This window comes from Myotis davidii, unplaced genomic scaffold, assembly GCF_000327345.1.
Source record: "Myotis davidii unplaced genomic scaffold, ASM32734v1 scaffold970, whole genome shotgun sequence".
In the NCBI taxonomy this organism is placed as follows: domain Eukaryota; kingdom Metazoa; phylum Chordata; class Mammalia; order Chiroptera; family Vespertilionidae; genus Myotis; species Myotis davidii.
Window position 1 is genome coordinate 225181 of NW_006282204.1, and position 7324 is coordinate 232504.

Below are 7324 nucleotides of genomic sequence, written 5' to 3' on the forward strand. Positions count from 1 at the left end.
CCGACTGCAGCTTAGGTCTGCGCCCCGCTGGCAAGTGGACATCCCCCGAGGGCTGCCACGCTGCCAGAGGGATGTCTGATTGCCATCTTAGTCCCAATCCCCCGGGGAGCAGGCCTAAGCCAGCAGGTGGTCATCCCATGAGGGGTCCCAGACTGCGAGAGGGCACAGACTGGGCTGAGGAAGACCCCCCCCCCCCCCCGAGTGCACAAATTTTTGTGCACCGGGCCTCTAGTCTATATATATAAAAGGCTAACATATAAAGTGTCCCCTTGGGCATTCAACTGGGAGTCCAGGAGTTCGATCGCTTGCTATGATGTGCGCTGACCACCAGGGGGCAGCACGAAACGAAGGAAGGCCCCAGCCGGCAGCTGGGGAAGGAAGGCCTGCTTAGCCCTGATTGCCGGCCAGGCCTTGGGACTCTACCCATGCACAAATTTCGTGCACTGGGCCACTAGTACTTTACTAACCAGATGTAAGTGCAGAGCTATTTTAAGGAAGGGTGGAGCTTCAGTGAACTCCCTGTTGCCCCAGGATAAAGTCTAACTCAGTGGTTCTCAGCCTTCTGGCCCTTTAAATACAGCTCCTCATGTTGTGACCCAACCATAAAATTATTTTCGTTGCTACTTCATAACTGTAATGTTGCTACTATTATGAATCGTTATGTAAATATCTGATATGCAGGATGGTCTTAGGCGACCCCTCTGAAAGGGTCATTCGACCGCCAAAGGGGTTGCGACCCACAGGTTGAGAACTGCTGGTCTAACTCCTTAGCTTAGACCAGTAGTCGGCAAACTATGGCTCACAAGCCACATGCGGCTCTTTGGCCTCTTGAGTGTGGCTCTTCCACAAAATACCACGTGCGGGCATGCAGGTACAGTGCGATTGAAACTTCATGGCCCATGCTCAGAAGCTGGTTTTCGACCTGGGCAAGTCTGTTTTGAAGAAGTGGCATTAGAAGAAGGGGGTGTCGGTCGGTCGGGCAACGGGAGACGCGGCGCAGGCGGGCCGCGGGATACGCAGTGCTGGAGAGGTGCCAAATATCAACAGTACTTAGACTATACAGGTAGGTTAATAACAATATACCTACCTATATAGTTTAAGTTTAAAAAATTTGGCTCTCAAAAGAAATTTCAATCATTGTACTGTTGATATTGGGCTCTGTTGACTAATGAGTTTGCCGACCAGTGGCTTAGACCATGTGGTTTTCTATGGTCTGACTCCTGCTTTTCTCCTCTCATATCTCTACTGCTCTGCAGTGTGCAATCTTGGCTCTGGCCAAACCAAACTATATGTTTAGACACAATGTTTCCTCCTACTTGGCTGACTTAATTTTCAAGGCTCAACCCCATTATTTTTATCTCAGTGAAGCTGTCCCCCAAACACTCTTTTTAAAAAATATATATATTTTATTGATTTTTTACAGAGAGGAAGGGAGAGAGATAGAGAGTTAGAAACATCGATGAGAGAGAAACATCAATCAGCTGCCTCCTGCACACTCCCTACTGGAGATGTGCCCACAACCAAGGTATATGCCCTTGACCGGAATCGAACCCGGGACCTTTCAGTCCACAGGCCGATGCTCTATCCACTGAGCCAAACTGGTTATGGCCCACAAACACTGTTAACCCTCAAGGTATAAACCCATATTCGCCTCTTGGCTCCTAAACCTTTACTAGTGGCCCAGTGCATGGATTTGTGCACATTGAAAGGAAATTAATTAGAAGAAATATTTTAATATTGCTACTTCTTTTCAGTCGGGTCAAATTTCCAAGCTTTCTAAATCTCCGTTTTCTGGCTAATGAAAAGAAAAGAGGATTCTGTCAAGTCTCTTATCTACCTACTCCAGGACTTCTGTGAGGATCAAATGAGATGAGGCATGGGAAAACACTTCACAGACATTTGGTTAAAGTGTGAAATGTTTGCACCTGGCTATAAAGCAAGTCATGTTCCTGGGCTGAAAAAACTGCAAGGAGGCTAGTCATCGCTAGGGAGAGGAAGCCGGGCATTGCTATGTGACGTCATTAGCTGGTGCCCATAGCAACTGTTTCTGGGCTGGGCTGGGCTGTGGGCCACATTTTGCACCATGGGGTCTCTGTGGTGTCGTCTGCAATTTGGTGGGCTGTTGCTTCGGGTGGTGGCAGGGCCTGTGTCCCACTTGGGGGAAGCTGAGTGTTGCTTTGTGGGCACCAGGTCCGCACCATTTCTCTGTGTGTGTCATGGCAGCTCCTGCATTGAGCGCCTGCCCTCTGGTGGTCAGTGCATGTCATAGCGACTGGTTGGATGGTCGGACACTTAGCATATTAGCCTCTTATAGCCTATACTAGGGGCCTGGTGCACGAAGATTCATGCATGGAGGGTTAGTAAGGGGGGGTCCCTCAGCCCAACCTGCACCCGCTCCAATCTGGGATCCCTCAGGGGAGCCCTCTCCAATTCAGAAGTTCCCGTCTGTCTTTGCAATCATATGAATGAATTGGCTGAGACCCCAACCCAGTTTGGATTGTTGCTCACAGAATAAATAGAGGCTTTTTTTTTTTTTCCTTCATTGGTGGAGATTTCCTGGAAGTTTTAGGATATCTTCCCTTTAATTTTTCCTAGACGCTCTGATTTTACTTATGTCTCTCATCTTTGCTTTCCCTCCATCCCCCACTGCAACAGTAACTTGCTCCAGGCTCACTTTGCTCTAGAGCAGTGGTTCTCAACCTTCCTAATGCCACAACCCTTTAATACAGCTCCTCATGTTGTGGTGACCCCCAATTTCATTGTTACAAATTGAACATAATTAAAGCATAATGATTAATCACAAAAACAATATGTAATTATATATGTGTTTTTCCGATGATCTTAGGCGACCCCTGTGAAACGGTTGTTTGACCCCCAAAGGGGTCATGACCCACAGGTTGAGAACCACTGTTCTAGTATCTAGGAGATCCATCTGCCACCAGACTATGATTCCCAGCATTCCTGGTACTCCCCATGCTCTGGGCTTCTGCTTCCAGTCCTGGGGCTGCCATCAGAACTACTATTCCCAGAATTCCTGGTGCTCCCCATGCTGGGAGCAACTGAGGGAGCCATGGTCCCCCAAGCCTCCAGCTCTCCTGCTCTGCTCTCCGCCTGGTGACCGAGGGAGCCATGTCCCCCCCAAGGGAGCGCCTGAGGGAGCCACATTCCCCCAAGCTGCTGGCTCTCCCACTTCTGCTCTCCGCCCGGTGCCTTTGTATGCAAATTAACCCACCATCTTTGTTGGGTTAATTTGCATATTTACCCTGATTGGCTGGTGAGTGTAGTGAAGGGACAGTCAATTTACATGTTCCTCTTTTATTATATAGGATAACAAAAGCCTAATATGCAAATTGTCCCCTCGACAGGGAGTTTGACCAGGAGTTCAACTGGTAGTTTGACCAGGGTGTGGGGCCTGCTGGCCAAATACCCTTGGCCCCTCCCCCTGACTGTCCCTGCCCCATCCTGCGGTGGCAACAGGCATCCAGGGAAAGGGAGGCCCCGGCCGGGAGCCACTTAGGGACCCTACCCATGCATGAATTTCCTGCACTGGGCCTCTAGTATATAGATAATAGCATTTACCCATGTTGTATTGGAATGAACATATTTCTGCATTTTCCCTAGTAGAATGGACTCCTTGAGAACATGAATCATGTTTCATTTATTCTACTACCTCCTAGCATATAACCAAATATTGGTAATTAAGGCTCTGTATCAGTGTTTATTAAATATCTACATTAATAACAGACAAACATGCAAATTGACTGTACCTTCACTATGCCTTAAGCCATGCCCACCAGCCAATCAGAGTGACTATTTGCAAATTAACCCAACAAAGATGGCGGTCGGCAGCCACGGAGCTGGAGCAAGCAGGAGGCTTGGTTTCCCCAATGATGGAGGAAGCCAAGCTCTGAGCTCCACTCAAAGCAACAAAGTTTCAATTATAGAAGATAAATAAACCCCAGATACCTGCTTTCAGCAGGCTGTGGCCATGGAGCTGGAGCGAGGAGGAATGGGTTGCCCCTGGCAATGGAGGAAGCCAAGCTTCCCTCCCAGCCGCCCTGGCTGGCTCTGAGCTCCTCTCAAGGCTACAAAGTTTCAATTATAGAAGGTAAATAAATCTCAGAATAAAAAAAAAGAAAAAAAGGAGAGGCTGGGGGGTTCTGTTGCCAGGGGGGGCTTGGTCAGCCTGAAAATGGCCCTCAGCCCCTCACCCAGACTGGCCAGGCAGCCCAGTGGGGACCCCCCACCCTCAAAGGGGTGTGGCCAGCCTGAGAACAGCCATCAGCCCCTCACCCAGGCTGGCCAAACCTCCATAGGGTGAGGGTCCCCACTGGTGGGGGGGGCTTGACCAGCCTGCAAGCACCCATCAGCCCCTCACCCAGGCTGGCCAGGCACCCCAGTGGGGACCCTCACACTGAAGGGGGTGTGGCCAGCCTGCAAGCACCCATCAGCCCTTCACCCAGGCTGGCCAGGCACCCAAGCGGGACCCTCACCCTGATCCGGGAGACCCTTCAGGGCAAACCAGCCAGTCCCCACCCATGCACCAGGCTTCTATCCTATATAGTAACAGGGTAATATGCAAACTGACCCTAACAGCAGAATGACTGGGAATGACTGGTCACTATGACACACACTGACCACCAGGGGGCAGACGCTCAATACAGGAGCTGCCCCCTGGTGGTTAGTGCGCTCCCACAGGGGGAGCTCTGCTCAGCCAGAAGCCAGGCTGATGGCTGCCAGCACAGCGGTGGTGGTGGGAGCCTCTCCTGCCTCCTCAGCAGCGTTAAGGATGTCCAACTGCAGTTTAGGCCTGCTCCCTGCTGGCAAGTGGACATCCCCCGAGGGCTGCTGGGCTGCCAGAGGTATGTCTGACTGCCAGCTTGGGCCTGGTACCCCAGGGAGCGGGCCTAAGCCAGCAGATGGACATCCTCCGAGTGGTCCCAGACTGCAAGAGGGCATAGGCCGGGCTGAGGAACCCCCTCCAAGTGCACAAATTTTTGTGCACCCGGCCTCTAGTTCCATTAATAATGTCATATCACAGCTTGTGGTTTTAGACTTTCCTTTCCAATTAATTATAACCCTCATGTTTGGATATATGTTAAAATCACCAGAATCTATAATATTTTAATAATTTGCCTTTGCGGCTGGTCTCGATAATAATAATTTGATATGTCCTGATTTAATCTTTACAGAAAGCATGCTTATCTACCAAGTAACCCATGACCAGCTCTGTGAATTGCTGAAGTACGCAGTCTGGGGCAGGTCCAGTGTTCCCACACCTAGGTCTTAGGTGAACTTAAATAGTGGGGATAGAATGGAGGTTTCAAACCAGTGTCCAGTGGTCATATCTGCCTTGACTGACATTGTTTGCCATATAGAATTTCCTTAAAATATTTATGATAGCTGTCTACAGTTTTATTTAGGAATCTATATATAGAAAAGCCAAGCGACCAGAACAACAGAATGACCGGTCACTATGACATGCACTGCAGCGGCCAACCGGCCCAATTGGGGCCCCGATCACCCCCCCTCCCCCAACCTCTTGCGTCCCCTCCCCCCACTGGCCTAGCACTGATGGCCACCATCGGGGTGGGCCAGCCGGACCCCACCTGTGCACGAATTGTGCACCAGGCCTCTAGTTCCTTTATTAAAATTCAGAATTTTGACTTCATCAAAAACTCAGAGATCTGCAACTGTCCCTGTATTTCCACACGGCAACAGTTTGTCACAGCTGAACAATGGCCTCCACCTTTGGATGGGGCATGTGCAAACTTCAGTGTCCCACCTGGCCAGCTTCCTGGTTGACAGTGTCTGTCTGGCGGCGATAGGTATTTTGGCTTGTAACCCCCAGTGGAGACCCAGGTGAAATAACATGATCATAAACAAGTGTTGGCAAGAATGTGGAGAAAAGGGAACCCTCTTCTTGCACTGTTGATGGGATTACAAATTGGTGCAGCCTCTGTGGAAAAGACTATGGAGGTTCCTCAAAAAACAGTTAAAACTGAACTACCATATAATCGCAGCCGACATTGCAGAGACCCCATGGTGCAAATTGTGGCCCACAGCCCAGCCCAGCCAGGCCACTTCTGGGTATTTATCTGAAACAAGTTAAACAATAATTTGAAAAGATATCTGTACCTCAGTATTATTTACAAGAACCAAGATAGGGAAGCAGCCCAGGTGTCCATCAATGGATCAATGATTTAAAAACATATGATGCATATGTATACGATAGAACATTATGCTGCCAAAAAAGGGAAGGATATCTTGCCATTTCCAACATGGATGGACTTAGAAGGCATTATACTAAGTGAAATAAGTCAGAACGACAAATACTGTATGATCTCATTTATCTGTGGAATCTAAAGATTCCACAAAAACAGACTTACAGATACAGAGAACAAACTGATAGTTGCCAGAGGGGAAGGGGCTTGGGGATGGGTGAAAAATGTGAAGGATTAAGAGGTACAAATTGGTAGTTACAAAATAGTCACGGGGATGTAAAGTATAGCCTGCAGAATGTAGTTAATAATATTGTAGCCCTGGCTGGTTTGGCTCAGTGGATAGAGCATCAGCCTGCAGACCGAAGGGTCCCAGGTTCAATTCCAGTCAAGGGCACATGCCCGGGTTGTGGGCTCAATCCCTAGTTGGGGGCATGCAGGAGGTAGCCAATCAGTGATTCTCTCTCATCATTAATGTTTCTATCTCTTTCTCCCTTCCTCTCTGAAATCAATAAAAAATATTAAAATCAATAAAAAAATAACTATTAAAAATAATATTGTAATAACTATGTGTACTGCCAGGTGGGTACTAGAATTATTGGGGGGATCACTCCATAAATTATATAAACATCTAAACACTATGTTTATACCTACAACTAATATAAAATAATATTGAATGTCAACTGTAATTGAAAATTTAAAAATTAAATTAAAAAAGAAAAAAAGTGAAATAACATGATCATATGTTAAGAATCCCAATCTTTTTTCCTCCTTTTGCAAATAAAGTGCATAGAGAATTTACTCTTCTGATATTCTTAATGCCGTTACTAAATGTGTAATGAAGGTTACTTTTTTTAAAAAAAAATTTGTTTTATTGCTTAAAGTATTACAAAGAGTATTATATATGTCTCCTTTTTCCCCCCTTCTTGATATTCCCCTGGCTTCCCCTATCCCCCAGTGTCTTATGTCCATTGGTTATGCTTATATGTGTGCATGCAAGTCCTTCGGTTGATCTCTTACTTCCCCCCCGCTGCCTCCCAACCCTCCACAGCCTTCCCACTGTAGTTTGATAGTTTGTTCGATGCTGCTCTGCCTCTGTATTT